This window comes from Dermacentor andersoni, chromosome 6 (genome assembly GCF_023375885.2).
Source record: "Dermacentor andersoni chromosome 6, qqDerAnde1_hic_scaffold, whole genome shotgun sequence".
In the NCBI taxonomy this organism is placed as follows: Eukaryota; Metazoa; Arthropoda; class Arachnida; order Ixodida; family Ixodidae; genus Dermacentor; species Dermacentor andersoni.
In genome coordinates, this window is record NC_092819.1 from 102,453,645 (window position 1) to 102,471,252 (window position 17,608).

At 49.2% G+C, this 17,608-nt stretch overlaps 1 protein-coding gene across 1 annotated transcript in view; it reads right to left on the minus strand.

Annotated features, from left to right (window-relative positions):
- Positions 1–17,608, minus strand: part of bdg (sodium-dependent transporter bedraggled) — a 173,613-nt gene that overhangs the window by 93,627 nt on the left and 62,378 nt on the right. The window contains exon 2 of the mRNA XM_050171424.3: positions 4,508–4,529. The gene's annotated coding sequence lies outside the window, so the exon portion shown is untranslated. The remainder of the gene's footprint in view (positions 1–4,507; positions 4,530–17,608) is intronic.

Below are 17,608 nucleotides of genomic sequence, written 5' to 3' on the forward strand. Positions count from 1 at the left end.
GGAGAGCCCGCTTTTGAGCCGGTATTGCAATAGAGAGAAAGCTCGCGGGACGAAATCGAATCGAGATGTTTGCCCGCTTCGCCTTGACGTTACGAAAGCAGGCAAAACTACTTTGCTGGCGACGCCGTTCGAGAGCGCGCATACGAAGAATATGGGTGTTGAGCCTATGTGATTGTTACCAATCTACAATTTTCTTTCTTTCTTCTATGTAGATGGTGTAACCCGAACCATATTTTTTTCTAATGTGATATTCAAATAGGAATGTATAATGTCGTGCGCGTATGACTCTGGGTAGCCAACATACACTTCGTGTACCTTCCCTGCTATAATCTCTGACGAGATTGGCAGTATTCTTAAATAAAATAAAATAAATATAGAGACTCGACACCTGCATTTCATTTATTCTGTCATTGGTGTTTACTAAATTCAAGAATGTGTGTGAAATGGCAGCATAAGGGCCCCATATCCCAAGGCACAGATAAGATTCCAACACTGCTTCTCAATATTGGTTATATATAAGCGGTATGGGTGGGGGGGTCTTTGTCATGCAGTTGCATCTGCCTTTAGCCCCTACATCCCAGACAATGTAATGTCTAAATAAAGCATTAAAAATACAAGATATATTGGAAAGCACAAAGAAAGAAATGTTAGAGGTGACACGGAGACATGAACATGCAAATTCTTAACAACAGCGAAAGAAACGGAACAAAAGGCCAAAGAAAGTTGTTGCGCACGCAAGATTATATTCATAAGGACACTGTGCACAAGAAGCACGTCGTAGTAATCACAAACATTGACGCCACAAAGTACTTGTGAGCTTGTAGAAGTCTGCCAGTCCAAGCGATGTACACGGCTGAGACCATGTGAACAACCGCCATAAACACAAATCACAAGAGCAAACCGTAATGCAGTAAAATCACGCTCCTGGTCAGTGCAGGAGCTCAAAAGCCACCAGCACGGTGTCGACTCGCGTGAATCGACTATTCGGAAGAGCCCATTTCAGCTCGAATTGCAAAGCATCTATAGCTTCATCGAAGTTCATTCCATTTAATCCGTGACAACGAGGCGATTTAATACATAAATGGATGCGCAAGAAAAGTCGTTATCCTCTTGCCGCTTCATTCTACAAATTCCCAAACGAGATCATGGGCCTAGAAGTAAAGCTGGTTGCATTTGTGCGAAGCCAGCTTGTCCTTAAACAGTCGTCAGGTGGCCTCTCGCAAAGTATCAAAGCACGCTTTTCCAGCAGAACAATCTTCGAATATTGACTTGGAAACCAGCATACAAGGGATTCGGCATGAACGATTTATACAGGTTAGAGTTGTGATGCGTGATCCACCAGCGCCATATTTAGACAACACAGTGCAAGATGCGTGTAAGCAGTTAGACAGAAGACAAACGACGAACTTCGTCTCGTCTTCACTACGCAGTGATAACCATACCATTCATAAGAGCAAACGCATTGGCGAGGGAAACGTGAACAGCCCTGTCTGAATCTGGCGCCGGTATATAACACGTATATAGCAATATTTGCAGCCAACTAGCCTAGCCTTCTTCTCAGGACCACCGGCCAGAACGTTCACGACGTGAGAGGGGCATACTAAAGAGTAATCATCACGTCAAGCTCCATAAGAGATGCAGCGTCATTCCTTACAAACACAGTAAATAGACCTGAGCTGGCGGTCGCAAAGCTCCTCCGTGAATCAACGCGTTTCGAGAACCTGTTCCGCACGCTCTAACACAACAAAACCGCGCCAGAGAAGCGCACCACGCCCTCTGCTACGTCGTATTCGTTAAAAGTTTACCTAGCGAATGTTGCGACTCTGCTGGCCATGTATAGGAGAAAGTAACGAAAGTCGGGGGGGAAAGTGGAAGGCCGCTTCATAAAGCCTAACGGCATTCTCGCCGTAGCTCATTCGTATGCGACTTCGCTAAAGTGCCGGCGTTGTTACGCTCGCAAGGGCGAAAACACTGATTAATCACCTGAATGACGCATGCCCGGCTCAATAACTCAGCCCTCCCCCTCCCCCTTCTTGTCTGCAAAGCACCAACAAAAGGGGGACGCTATACGAACACACAGCTTCGAAGAAGCGAGGAAAACTCAGAGCACGGCCTCGCAATTGCAGTCTCAGTGCATTTCGCGCATACCCTGCGATGAGGTAACCTGAACGCGGTAAATAGAAAGAAAAAAAAAACAAGCAAGGGAAAGAACGACGCCCACGAAAGTTTCATTTCTATTCTATCGCCGCGCGCACCGCATGTAGTATGCATGAACGACGCCGAACGGCCTCGCATTCTTTTCTTTGTGCCCTTCTGTCCTTCTCTTTTGTATACGGCTCCAGGCCTCGAAGAACTGTCCACCGCCGTTCTGGTCCGCGGGAGGCCAGCGGTAGGCGTAGCGTCGCGGCTACTTCTGCCATGCACGAGCGGCAGACTCCCTTCTTCTGCTCCCCGGTCACGCTCTGAATGAGGAGGCATAGCAAATGATCCATAAAAAAAAGAAAGGAGGAGGGGCGATCGGCCAATCCCTGAGTCTAAGCGCGAGGGAGTGCGCGGGACGGGTTTCCTTCTATGGCCATTCTCTTGCAAACTGGCCTTCTAGAACTTCTGCCGGCAATCGCTTTCTCGGCGTGGCTCCGCGCACGTCTCCTGGACGATGAGGCGAAGTCTCTCTTCAGTGTGGGTCCGGGGCCGCCTTCATTAGATGGCGATAGCGTGCCTCCTTGCAAGAAAACTAAGGCAATGACGGCGACTCTCTTTTTTTTCTTTCTCCAGGCAAAGACAAAAGGAAGAGTAGAAAATGCGAGTTCTCTGTATCCAACTGAAAGGTGCCCCCCCTCCACTGAGGAGTAACATTAAATCAGTTTAAGCTGGTAATGCATTATTTTTACTTCTGTTCATTGGGCGAGGAAAGTCTTAGCATTACTAGAGAAAATGAAGCCCTGCCTTACTTTATCACTTTTGTTTGAACTTGGGGAGGAATTTGTGAAGTCTCGGATTTCGAAGGCGTCTTCTCGCTCCTTGAAAGTTCTCGAAACTTGCAAAGTTGAACATTTGATTTGCAACGCAGCCACTCTTTTAAAGAACGGTCGCAGTTTCGCCCGAAAGGCGAGGCATCGATTGCGATAGCAAATTAGTGGACAGCTATACGAAGTAAGGATAGTAGCTTTATCGGCCGTGTAAACGTAGGCATACTATACTCGCGGACAAGTTCGTGTGGCTATGAAGGGAAAAGTACAGGCGCGATGTGTTACCGTGCTAAGTAGTCCGGCAGCGTTTGACAGTGCTTTTGGTTGCTCGGAACGGACGCTGAATCGACGCAGCTTCCTCGTGCGACGGTTTTGCGTTCCAGACACGGAAGGGAAAAGCCGCAAAATAAGTAAACCTTTACAAAGTATTGAGGGACTTTGCCTTTACACTCAGTGGTGCGTTCTGTCTTATTTAATTATTGCTAATAAGGTGCTAATGTTTTCTCTTCCCCAGCCTAAAGTAACGTGGATTAAAACGCGGGACTCTTTCCATAAGCGCTCTCACTTGTGCGCGCCTCGCCTCCGTAGTAACGACGGAGGCGAGGCCACAGAAAGTAGTCCGCGAGTATAACTAAATTGACAAGCATGGTGTCACGCGCATGCAAGACAACAGGAACACGTCTGATGACCGCGGAAACTCGCTGTCAAAGCGCTGCAGTGAGGAAACGCGGCAGCAGAAGCGAGCGAATTGACCTTCGTGCAGCCGCTCGCTTCAACGCGAACTACGCCTTGAAGACACAGTGCAGCGCGGACTCTGTACCCATCGCAGATGGCTTTCAGTATACAGCGGTCCGGAGTAGAACGCGACCCTTCCCCCCTCCCAACCCTCCCCCTGAAGCCTTGCGCGCGACGGAAGGCGACGCGCTTCCTCTCTGCTTTCCTTCCTTGCGCGCGCGAGATTGAGCCACCATAGTCGGCTCACCCTCGCACGCTTTCCCTCGCCCATACAGCATACGGCGCATAGCGACGATTTTATCGCCCGTGGAATTTATACGGGACCTCACGGCGATACCGACGGTGACGGCAGAAATACCCCTGGAGTTTCGATATAATTGCTATCGCAATTAAGAAAGAGAAAATAAAAGAAAGAAAAGGACCTGTACTGCACAAGTCTACAATGTCTCGTGCCGTTGCAGAGTTTTCACTGTATTCCTCCAACGTGCGTGCGCTAGATAATTGTGTAACGAAGCTGAGTCGACAACACAGCAACCTTGCTTATGATCCGGTGCGCGGTATTGAGCTAGAAAGTTGTGTCTATCCCTGGTCCTTCCATGAAGCGTGCAGTAAGCCGTCAACGATAAATTTTTCGCTTCCAAAAAATGGCCTTTAGACGCAAGCGCTAGGCATCCTTCCGGACTATTCTCAGCAGTATGTGCTCGGACATGGTGCTGCACTCAACTACAGCGTCGTCTTACAAGCAATCTCACTGCGCATGCAAAGAAGTTGAAAAAATGTCGGGCAATTTTTTTTTTACTTACCACTCGTAGTGACGGAGGCTGCCTGCGAAAGAGAAGAAAAAAAAAGAGAATGGAGAACTCGATTAGTTACTCTGAAAAACAGTTACGAATCGGGCATGCGCACTCAACAAGTAATGAACGATCTTTTGCTATCAAAAAAAAAAAAAAGAAAGCGGCACAAGCAGTGCGTAGAAGTGCACTTATATACTATAGCCTTCACGATTTATTGACTGCGCATAAAAAACTGAACTAAACCTGCGCGTCTCCTTAATGGGCCTTGAGTGCGCTACTTCGCACTCCTCAGTAAAGACTAGTCTGTAAATTCGCACCTGTGCCACCGATAATAAATTTCAGTGCGTCTTACACCTGCCACGCACGTTCTTCAAGGAACGCACACAAGGGTGTTTTTGTAGAGTGAGTTAGGCCAGTAACTTTTTTTTTCGCAGTGAACGACCGTCGTTTCAGTTGTCAGAGAGGACAGACAAACGACCGAACAGGCTGTCAACCTTTCACGCCCCGAATAGTGCAGAAACAATGGATTTCTTCTCAGCTGTTTGCAGGGTTGTCATGGCGCGTACAACCAAGTACATCGAAGATAATACCAACACATGCAGCATTTCTCCTTTTTGTGCTCGTGCTCTTACAGTACCAGGCTGCGCGGTGCAATAATACAGGGACAACCAACAAATGGCCGCGATGTTTGTATCACATAGGTAAAATATTTATATTTTAGCATATATAATTAGCACCATAAATGCATATGCACGGTGCGTCGCTCGCTAGGCGTGGTTGGCACGTAAACAAAGTAAAAAAAACACATAAATAAACAACTTGCAAATAATATCCACAGGTTCTCGGTGTGGACACGTAAGACTACCAGGTGTGCCGAGACTTCTCACAAGTTTTGATTCTGTGCGAGCGGAAGACTCCTTTTTACCTACACTTATCGAACGTTGTACCTACCGGCACTACAAGCCAGTAAAAGACTTGTCACGCGATACGATATCGGTGGCAGCACGCGCAGAAGATACAGTGGGTAACGCCCCATTCGCCCTTATCACACTGCCGCAGAAGGTTTCTGCCCTATAGGGAAAGTTTGAGCTTTATTCAAACTGCGGCCACTTTCCACCGTTCGCTTCATTCTTAAGCTACATCGGTGCGAGCGCCAACGCCCAGCTATTCTACACACGCCCTCGCCTGCGGGGTGAAGTCACAACTGCCATCCCCGTGAACATCCGGCGCGCATGCCGCAACGTGCCGTTTCGGCCATTGTCAATGAGACAGGTCGCGTGAATATTCATGCACGTCTAACGGCTCGTCCCGGCCTCGATTAATATGCAGCGTCAGCCCGCGAGGCGGCAACGGCGCGTGAACTCTGGATAGGTGGCCCCAACGCTCGAGGCCTTCGCTCTCTCTCACTGCACAGACGTCATGCAGTGTCCAGCAGATACCATACTATGACGAACACTGTCGCTTCTGTGCATACAGTGTACACCTTGCGTTACTTTCCTCTCTCTCTCTCTCTCTCTGACCCGAAATAAAAGAGAGGGACGGATCACCGCAGCCTATTGTGTTCTTTATGCCCGAAGGCCGCCGAGGTCACTTTCCTGTCGGTAGCGCGCATGTGAGTCACGGTGGCCTGGAGCACTCGATAACGACAATGGATTGTAAGGAAAAACAAAAGAAAACACCAACGTGCGGCGTAAGGGCGTGACGTGCTGTGCGACGATGGCCACGGTAGGATGGGACCATCGTACACGACCACCCAAGAGTGGGGAAGGGGAGTGGCTTTTCTACCTGGTAAAACGAATCAGAAACGATCACTGTTTACCGGGAAATTCAGTTTACCGCCTCTATTGGCGGTTCGTTCGCGGTATACCTTGACACTGACACCACACGGCCCGCGTATTGTTCTGGTGCAATAATACAAGAAATGACAACCGCTGTGCAAGCACGGACGGCAGCGTTACTCAGGTGCTCCCTGGTGCAACAAAGAACGTTCTACAGTATAACACCGGTTGCCTAATCGCCGCTTCGCTCTCTTTCTCTTCCTTTTTTATTTGTGCGTTCAGCTTTCCTCTGTTGTTACAGAAGGGATCCCCCTTTTGAAAACTGAGACTCGTTTTTCTGAGAAAGCAAGCTCATGACCCCAGATCATCCAGCTGAAACAATCTGTCCGACATGAACTCGAAACACAAGCCGATTCAGACGATGTGAACGTCCGCGGAAATAGAAAAAAAATAATAGAGAAACAGGTTTCGCCCGCCTGAAGAAACAAGAAATAAGGAGGACGATACCCAGACGTGGTCTTCGCCGAAAACTACCGTAATTGCTTTATTATTATTTTTACTTCTCGTCGCACAGTAGTCTTGGAGAATGCAGTTTACACGTAACTCGCTGGCGTTTAGGCGTCGAGCTGGGCCTGACTGACAATATTCCTCCCAGACATATTTGGCCGTTTTCTCCAAAGTTTGTATAGCAAAGTTCTCGCATGGTAAAGATCACAAAGCAAGGTTGCACGTCCACCACGAGTCACGTCGTGCGGTCTCGCCACGTCATTACTGTGAAACACTGGATGAAGCTCGCCACGAGCTCAGTTACCGCGAGAAAGGCGAACAGGAATTAAGGGAGAGGCTTAAACAAGTGCAGCGCTCTATACGCAGCGGCGAAAGTAGGCAACAAAGAAGCGAGTGCCGAGGCCACAGCCGCAATAGCTCATTCGACCGGAGACCTGTCGTTCCGCGCCAAATTTGCGTGCAGCATAGCGTCGAGACCGTGGCTGCGAACGGTCAAGCAAATACACGAGCACGTTCCGTAGTTCCGTCTTCGCTGTATGCTTCGCGCTGGACATTTTTTATCCTATTCGTATAATCTACGTCACTTTTCGAGAGAGGGCGGATGAAGTCTCCGTTGTTGGAATATCTTAATGCCGGAATTCAGCGCGGCCCGCACAAGCACACGCACGCACGTTTCCCCAGTTGCTCTGCAGCTTCAGCTTTGGCTGAGCGCTTATGACTTTCTGGCGGTCAACTCGACGTCATTCGTTGTGTTCCTGACCGAGGTGCCCCACATTCAGATGCAGGCGCTCGTCAGAGCTGCGAGTCATCTGTTTGCCTGTTCTTCATGCCGTACCAACAAGCCAAGTTATTCCTACACTCTATACGGCAACAGAACGCAGCAAAAACTCCAATGCGCCGAGATATAGGGCACCCGAGAAAAACTCCAGGTGGTCAAAGCTGTACCCACGTCACTCCATTAAGGATTCTCGCTCGCAGCGTTTCGGTGCTACAAGAGAAATCGATGGGTCACCGCGCTACGACTCTTCCTTTCAGTCTGCGAGCTGCCACGCCCTCGCAAGCCGTCACCTTCGGGAAGCGCTGCACGCAACTAGTGAGAACAGCAGTCGGATTTTCATGTACCGCAGTTGAAGCGAAGGAAAAAAAAAGTAGGAGAGGAACCGCGGGAAGGGTGCGGGCAAGTCATATGCCTACATCACGCCACGGGCTCCGCGGCCCCGAAACACGCGCAGCCCGGCTATTTTGGCCGGTGGTCCGTCTTTCGTGTGTAAGGACGCGGTGCACCTCCGCGCCCGAGGCCGCAGATTGCGCGCACCCCGTGCGGCGAAAATCCGCCCGTGACCGGCCGGCACGCTTCAGCTGACCGGGCGGCCTTGTCACGCCAAGCGGCAGCGACTTCGCCGTTACGCATGTGCAGGGCCGCCGCCCGCCCCTTGCCGCCGACTGCCACTCCCGTCTCGCCGACATCGTGCAACGCCGCGAATGCTGTAAGGCTCGTCGTGTCAGCCGGTGAGGACATGCTGCTCATAAAACAACAAAAAGAAAAGAAGAGCTCGCCCATTGTACGCTATTAAACCTTCCGCGAAGCACAAATTCAGTCGGCGTTGCGCGGAAGGCGTTCAGAGGCGGACAATCGTACTATTCTCCTGGTGAAAGCTAACGCGCGCCAACCTGTAGCTTTCACTGTACTGCACGTCGTTGCTGAGGAGAAGTATACGCCACGCGGCGTTGCGCAGTCGCCGTCGCTGGGCCCTCCACGCACCTCGTCGCGTGTTTCTTGGGGGGGCTTCCGCTGCAGACCGGGTTACGCGGATTACGAAACCGGCCGCTGAAGAGGAAGCCGGTATCTCTCTCATTTGTATAAACTGGAAGTAAATAAATTATATATACGAAGAGCCGCGATAAGGTCTCTCGACTGGGAGGGGACCGCTCAGTGTGCAGTTTTACCGCCTTCGCCTTGCGTGCACGGACAGTACGATAATGAAGAAGACGACTGAGATAACGTAGGGCGCCGCTTAATGTTAATGAATTCCATTTCTTATTCTTTCTTTCTTTTATTTTTCATTTTATTTTTTCTTCGAGAAGGTGGCGTTTACGCTGATAACGCCAGTCGCAGTACTTCCGGCAGTTCTTGCTGATCGGTGGCGATAGCGTATCGATCAGTCATGGGTCTCTCCATCCGATTGAACGTTCGCCGTCGTTCTGGAGAATATGTCGATATCGATCGTCGACCGAAATCAGCCGTTCCGTCAGTGAGACTCTCTCTCACTGAATACGCAACATTAAGTTTTCGTGTGCGGCGATGAGTAAGCTTAATTAAAGCGTTAAATGTAAAGGTTCAGGTGTTAGAGTGTGCAGCGAACGCTGCGTACAATAATTGCGCGCTTTTTCTTCTCATTGAGCTATCCCAGCCATCATATTTGTCCGATATCCTCCTTGTCGCAGCTTTTATTAACTGCAACAAAACTCTGCCTTTCTTTATTTTTTACTATTATTATAATTATTGTTAATTTTCTTCTCTCTCTTCTTTTCTTTCCCCGTGACCTTAACGAAATCTCGCCGGCCGAGACATCGCGAGATTCAGAGAGCCAAAGGCCGATGACCCCGCCTTGTTTACAAACAAGGCAAAACAGCGTCTGTGCATACAGCGACACTTCCAATTCCTTCATGTAAGCAACATTCCCACACCGTGTAGCAACGTCCTTTAATTGTTCAAAGACGCGCGGGCGGGAAAGTTCGTCGGTCCGTCTCTGTATCGTCAGAACTCGCGGTATCTTCATTGAACCATTAAGATTCGTGCTCTTTTGTGTCCTCCTCGCGGAGTACTTTCACACAGTCGCATAGTACAGCCGACGTCGCAGCTTACAGTTGGCAAACCGGGCAACTGCCTCGAGAAGTCGAGACTTGGCGGCTTCCGCTGTGTGAAGTACAGGAACACTGGGGGACGCATCGACCGTTGACTCCTGACTTGTTTGTAAACAACCCGTTGGTGAGCATTTTCTTCTTCTATAATATACGCGAGTGCTTTGTCTTATTCTTCGCAAAGTGCTGCAGACGCACATCTGCCAACACACGTATCGAATTGACTTCAACGTCCCGGAATTCGCACCAGGAAAACGCCACAGTGCAAGGTTCCGGATCGACTTTGAGCATTCGTAATTATTTAACGCGACTTCAAGCATATATCAACTTGGGCATATTCGCATTCAACTGGCAACGCCGTGGCCGCTTCTGCTGGGCAATGAACCTTTCCGTCCTCTTTCTAACCCCTATCTCCCAACGCCAGTACACGGTAACAAACAGCAGACTAATATCTGGTTAACCTCCCTGCCTTTCCTCTTCAAATCTCTCTCTCTCTCTCTCTCATTTAATAACGAAAGTAGTGACGAATTTAAGAACGCGTTCTAGTGCGTACTAGAGGAGTTGTCTACGGGACGTTTAAGAACGCGCTCTTAATTCGTTATTATTTTCGTTATTAAATATTCGTGCAAAACGCCCCGGGAAACCACAGCGAGCCCGAAACAAGCGTAAATGGAGAATGCTCCGGACTATGTTCATGCGTATACCTTCACAGAAATATATATTTTCTTTAATTTTTGATAAAAAGAATGATATTCAAAGGCTTTGGTGACGTGTTCATGCCCAAACGTGCCCGCGACGCCTCCACGGTTGAGTAAGAAACGTTTGCTGATTCCTGGTAGGCAAAACATCAGCGCGAACATCGCAGTGGCATCTTTTCAGATAAAAACTTCAGGAATAAATATGGACAGATTGGCCTGCATAACGTCCACCTTGCTTGCCACTCTACGCTGGGTACTAGGAAAGATGAGGGAGGGTGGTATGGCTAAGACGATGGCTACACAGCTACACCCAGCCTACAGTCCTCGTGCAACGCGAACGCGCTCCCTTCACGGCGTATCCACTTTGGCGGACAGAGGTCGAGGCTACTGAAACGTAGCCAGGAGGCCGTCTATAGCGTGCATTTTTTGCGCAGCTGTTCTTGCTACAGGCGTGTACTGTAGCGACAAAGCAGTTACTACAGGGCTTCACTAATTTGACGCAGCATCGCGTTCATAACCGGAGTCCTATACTTGGAAACATATCGACGCGCTGTCATTGACCCTGATCGTCATCGGAGAGCTCCGTGACCATGGCAGTAGGAGCGCTCTTGTAGTCAGGTGTAGGCAGGAGTTTACGTCTTGTCTCTGGAGGCTCACTATACAGCGATGTCCTTTTAATCACCTCCAGCTGGAACGGCGCAACTGCATGTAGCCATCTGGCTTGGATGCAGTCTGTTGGGGTTGCCAACGCGTAGGCCGGTGGCTTGGATGCGTGCCGACGTCAACAACGCGACCGCTCCTTCCGATGGCCTACTGGCGCTGCTATACCTCTTCGTGTGTCAAACTGCTCCCGCTCATTTTGTCGCAGCCACTGACGTGTCTTTCTTTATGTTGGACCAGTCCTCCTAGTTCACCTTCTGCGGTCCACCGTGATTCGAGCGCTTCTTCTCCTCCGCTGCGCGTAAGGATTCTACACGACATGCTTTACGCAGCTAAGACATGCGGCCCGTTTTATGCAGACAGAGCATAAGTAAAGTAAATTTAAGCACTTGCGGCACTGCAGTAGTCGATGTGCATAAAGACGCACCGAGGAGCCTCGTACTAGCCACCCTGACGTGAGCAGGTATAAGATGTGTCCTTTGAAAATAAGCTGATATATAACACTCGTCGAGAGGCCGAAGCGATGAAAATCACCGACCTCAATTGATGACGTCAGAAGATCTTGTAACTTCTCGTCGCTGACGTACGTAGATGATGACACCAGAAATAATCCCTGGTCATCATTTCGGTGGCCAATAATGAGCGAGCTTCTATACTTGCCCCAATAACATTCACGGTTTTCAGTTTCTTCTAGGGCAGCTTGCCCCGCTATACATCCACTGTCTCTTTATTTCCGTACTTTTCTTTTGTAAAATAACGCTTCGTTCGTTCCTGTAAGCATGCAGTCACCTGCCTTAATTAAGATCACCGTTCAGATAAGTTCCCGCGCACACAAAATGAAAGTAAAGTGGCTCATTAGCTCCGATGTAACACTCTTGCATCGCACGCGTATACACCTTACTTACAAACGCTCCAACACACAGCACGAATGCGCAAGAAACGCAAGTGCAAGGTTAAAAACAAAGTAGAAGTCAATTAAACCACCGCATCGCTGCTACCGAGCGTGCTGCTACTGAACGCGAAATCGCGCGCTTTATTTCGGGAAACAAAAGCAATAGCGACGCAGTTCATTTCACAGGTGCGACCCTTCTCTATACAGACACATGTTTGACCCACTGCCGTGTAAAAGTTCGCTTCAAAGCGCAGCCCCGGTTCGGCCTGAGCAGCGATCTACATGACATTTTCCCGGGAGGATGTTGAGGCGCAGAAAAATCAACTGGTGCACAAACGCGCCCCGCGCTGTCCTACTTTAGACAGACCGCGAGCAAGTCGGAATAGCCGCGGCGGTTTAAATTGGACGCGACAGCAGAGGGGCGCGATAGAGCCGCAGGATTACGGGGATCCCTCTCTCTCTCGTCGCGTGGGACGCGGGAGGAAAATAGCCGGGAAGCCGCAGAGGGCTGGCGGATGGGGCCGCGCTCCATCCACCGCGGCATGCATGCCGCATCTGCGCGGATCTAAGCGTCACGCTTTTAATTGCGAAACGGACGCTTCCTTCGAGCCATACCCATTCTGCCCTGCGTCAATGCGGGAAGCATACTGCTGCAGCATCATCTACATGGGCATGTCCCAAGCAGCAAACGGTCCCCGTCGACGTCATTACTCCGCCGTGTGGGTCGTCCTCCATCCCAACCGGGCATAAGGCTTGCTCAACTGGACTCATGGTCAACTTATAGCATTTTCGTCCCCCCCCCCTTTTTTTTTTACTTTACGAAAAAGACGGGGGCATGACAATCGCGTGTAGCAAAGTGCTGGACCGAATAACGTTTTAAAAGAAGTGTGAAAAGCACTTTCGCCTGGCGTATATATTGAACGTGTATAGCGTGTATTCGTTGTATAGCGCGTGTATGGCGTGCATGATATTGCACGGCGACGGCAGTCGTGTTAAAGTATTACGGTGATGATGACGATATAAAGTGATTATAATGACGATGCTCATTGATTGTACTGGTTCTCTTTATTGGGTAAGGGTTGATTAGCCGAAGAGCGTCGAACAGAAAGAGCGCAAATCGATATGTCCAGGTTAATTAGCAAGGCGTGGCATGTCGGAGAGGAAAAAGAAAATGCTCAGCAGCCTCTCGGCATTCTATCTTTGAATTAAGCGATGAAGCAGTCGCAGCTAACATCGTAAGAGGAGGCAAACGAAAGGAGAAAGAAAAATCGGTGGTACAGGAGCGTAGAGATACGCTGCGCAGTAAGAGCGAGCTGCAGTACGGTGTAATCGCGATTAGAGGACTGCCACGTTCACGTACCTCAGATATAGAAGGTGTTTTTCTTTTAGCTGCATCAAATTTAAAAAAAAAGGTTGTAATAGATAACACACGTTCATAACCAATGATCTAGATTACTCGATGAGGCGCCCCACCACTTCCACGAGAAATCAAAATCCTTAATTGAATATTAACATAATTAAGCTAATCAACGTTTAATTATTTACATTAAGCCACATATTTCAATCTACGAATTGTAGCTAGTCAGTATTCAAGGCATATCGACTTAGAATGAATTATCAGGACTGCGCCAATTTTTTTAAGTCTCACCGTGTCCGACGAAGTGCATTCGCGTTCCAGTTACTTTTGTGCTTCAGTGCAACAAACAGCGTTTTCTTTAAAAACTAAGTGGGACAACGGTGCATCTTTACAGCAAGTTTGACGGCGCATATCTCAAAACCGGCACCATCCTCGGAATTCGTTCTAAGTCGATTTGCCTTGTAGACTCACCAGTTACAATATGTAAACTGAAATATGTGCCGTAAATTAATTAATTAGAAGTTACATAGCGAAATTATTTTAATTATTCAATTAAGCACTTTGATTTCTCGTACAAGTAATGACCGCCTCAACGAGTAATTTAGATCAATGTCATAACCAATGTCATTTTGCTATCAGCCAGGGGCAATTTTTTGAAAATTTGGTGCAGTTTAAAAAAAAAAAAAGCACCCTGCACGTGAGCTCAAGGCGAAGCAATTGCCGGCTCGCCACTCGAACATCGCCAGCACATGCCGACGCGCAAGTCTCCTTCGATCAGACGAGTACAGAGAGAAGCAAGCAACCTATACACGTCGTTTAGGTCAAGAACGAAAAAAAGAAAGAAAGAAGAAGAAATGTCCGGTAGCGTGAGACGGGAGGATCGAAAGAAAATCCTCGCAAAATGAAATCAAGCGGCGACCTAAGCTGGTCCTCCGAGGTCTTCGCGTCGGACAGAAGGGACGTCTCACGCACGGCCCTCCCTGATTGGAACAGGCCTGTGACTACGCAGTCGACCGTTCTCTGCGCTCTTTTCTTTTCCCTTCCGTTGTGTTCTTTGCTGTCTCTCCCCTCAAGACATCTCGCCGCCGCGCCAGGCGGATGATCGGAGAGCGCCGGCGTTTGGAGGCGCGAGCGCGAACCAATCCATCAAGCATGGCGGCGAGACGTGGCCGTTGCCCGGCGGGACGCATCTAATGGAAGCGCAAAAAAGCAGCAGCAGCAGCAGCGGCGAGGCATGCGGAACGTCCCGGAGCTCATTGTGCCGGGAGGTTGGCGGGCGGGGGAGGAGGGGGACGGAACCAGAAGACGCGACGGCAACGAAGTGAAAAAGAAGAACGAACTCATTACTGGGTCCTTGGCTCGCGCGCGTTCGCAGCAATGCATGGCTCAGTGAGAGAGGGTGTTCTGGGGAAGAGGGGGGGGGGGCCTGAGGTGCCCACGAGCGAGGCCCTACCTTCCTATGAGCCGGTCGGCGTCTTACATGGACCCGTCCAAAAGGGTTGCAGTATAGGCAACGCACTTGGAGACATCATTCTACGAGATTAACTCGAGCGTAGCGACAATAGGATGACGTCGCGACGACATCAAAGGGCGGTGTTCGTATAAGACACTGTCGCCTGTCCGCCTCTTCACGGTTCGCCTCGCTCCGAGATTGGAAACGAGAAAAGCGTTTATTGCAGCATTATTAAAGGTAGGCAGCCGTTCTACCGAAGCTATAGTTCGTTCGTTATTACTGCGGCTTACAGCCTAAACTTCCAGACAGGACAGGAAGGATACAACATGAGACGCAGTGACGTCAGGGCGTCTTTTGCGTGTAATGACGCATGCAAGACGTGGAGTGGTCGTAAATCCTGCAGCCGGAGCTTGAAGCATAAATCAGACCATAGAAAGCGATACTGCTACTGTTCGATATGATCGCCCCGTTGATTAATTAAAAACCGAACAATTTACTGAGCATACGAGTAGTCAATCGTGTGCCAGAGACTAAAGAACACTCACAAGTATTTGAATATACGGAAGTAATTTCTGTTGTCTCTGCTGTTTTCGTTGATCCACGTATTCCTTTTAGCTCTACCTGAGGTAGAGCTTTAGGACTACGCAGACGAATTAAGACAGGGACAGCAGAGAAGAAAAGCGCTTCCTTGACCAACTGACCTGCCCACGTTCTCGTTTCCCGGCGCAGTCCTCAAGTTCTGCCTTTGTAGCGCCAAAAGGAGTCATTGGGGTAGGTTCCAACTAACGTGCATTTAATCTCTCTTGTTACCGTTTCAGGAACGCGAGCGGCGAAATCTGCACTTGCATGCACACATGCGTAAAACCCGCTGCATTCGGAGGCGATGGAAATGGCAGCATATAGCTGGTTCCGGAGTCGCCTGGCAGGCGCAGAGAACGTTCAACCCTGTAGACCTCTGCACGTGGCGCCCAGTGTGGGACGACTGCCAAGGAGCTGCCAGCTTGCACGCTTTTGGCACGTGACCGTACTGTTGTTTCCGGCTGCAGCCTTGGCACGAGCCAAGTCTGGAAGGGGTGGTGCCTCAGCGGGGGGATTTAGCTCGGATCACGAGTGTTCAAGTCCTCGCCCACCCGGTACTACAACACCCTATTACACACACATACAGAGAGCGCTCTTCTGCCTCTACTCTTTGCGCCCTGCGATTATTGCGCTATAGTATACCGGCGAATATGTAACAACCATACAAAGCGCCACAATGAAGCCAGAGGAAGCATAAGAGAAGCTTAATTGTTAATTGTTTTGTTTAATGAAAATTGCGCTATCTCGTTCACTGCGAAGCGAGGGCCTCTTATTTGGCTGTCTTGATGCCTTGAGGCATATCGTGCGATGGTTTATTGGCTAGCTATACTTGCTCCTATAAGATCACGTACTACGTGACAGGTGCGGTTAAAAGGACGTTCCGCGTCCGCCGTCTTGGTCTTACGCGACGCTGGTTAAAACACTCAGGGTCGCACAATCTTGTACACCAAAAAACACTCACGAATGTGGGCAAGAGGATGACCGACGCAGTACAGCTTAACTGGCACCGTACGTACGATGCGCGGAGGATGTGGGCTCGATCCCCAACTGCATTCGGTTATCTTCTTGTGCACTTCCTTTCCCATTACTTGACTACTTCAACGTTTTAATTAAACATCTGCTCTGGCTTCACTGCCTCTCACCTCTTGTGGTTTTTAAGCCCCTCAGATCCCTTTAGTCATCTCACTATCGGCAAGTACGCCATACCAACTCGCCCAGTCTTCAACAGTGGGGTGAGTCGGCTCGTCAGACAAACTTGTTTGGCGGGTCCACGTGCCTGCCATGGCCTGAAGAGCATCAGGTCATTGGTAAGCCCATCCGCGCGGTGGGTTAGGTGAACACTGAGACATATTGCTACTCGAAGACGATGATGTCGACCCTTGGATTTAGTGGGACGTAACCATAAGTGGCCACTGCTGATGTGGTGATGATGACGACGTGCCTGGCTTGATGCTGGCCGGCTTCCATGTTCGCCAGTGCTTAATATCCTTGCAAATACACCCTGTAAATAGTTTCCCATACTGTGATTTCGTGTAAAAGTATTTTCGAAGCTGTTTGAATTTCTGTCTCGCCGCTTCTAGCCCGTAAAAGCATGACATTTAACTAGCGTGAAGTTTGAAAAACACTTGTAAGGTTATTTAATTTTCTAATATATAGTGTGTTACAATTTTGTCTCCCATCGGCCGGAGGCAGTCCACGTTGACGACTAGTAAGACAACTTCGAGCTCAAGTGATGGAACTAATCTGGAACACGTCTCTGCGACTTGACACCAGCTCGCGTCGACATGAAAAAAGCTAAGAAATCTACGAAAGACACGTCTAGCTTACATTATGCGCACAAGAAAGCGTGGTTACGCTTTCTTGTCGACAGGCAACCTTCACGTGCAGTTTCCACGCATTCTGCCGTAAAGGAAATAATTATGCATTCTGCCATAAAGGAAATAATTATGCATTCTGCTCAGCCGTCACCTTGCTCGGACAGCAAAGTAACCTGGTTCCAGACTTCGATGCCGTCTTCGCGAAGCTGTGCTTTTTTGCCTGCCATTTGCTCAGAATTGGAAGCAAATTTAGTGTCGCAGCTGCCTATTTAGCCAAATCTCGTTCGTACGAACGAGCGTTGTACTAAATTATTTGGGCCATTTTTCACGCTTGCCAGCATTTCGTTTTTCCATTGCTTCCGTTGTTTGGAACTTAATTTGACGCAAAGGATGACAAGTCGAAATTGTGACGCCAGTGCTCCTCTTAAGCCAATCCTCGCTGCCGAAAGAAGTTGAGAACCACCACTGCCGACGACTTAATATAAAAATAATAGCAAACAATTTCTC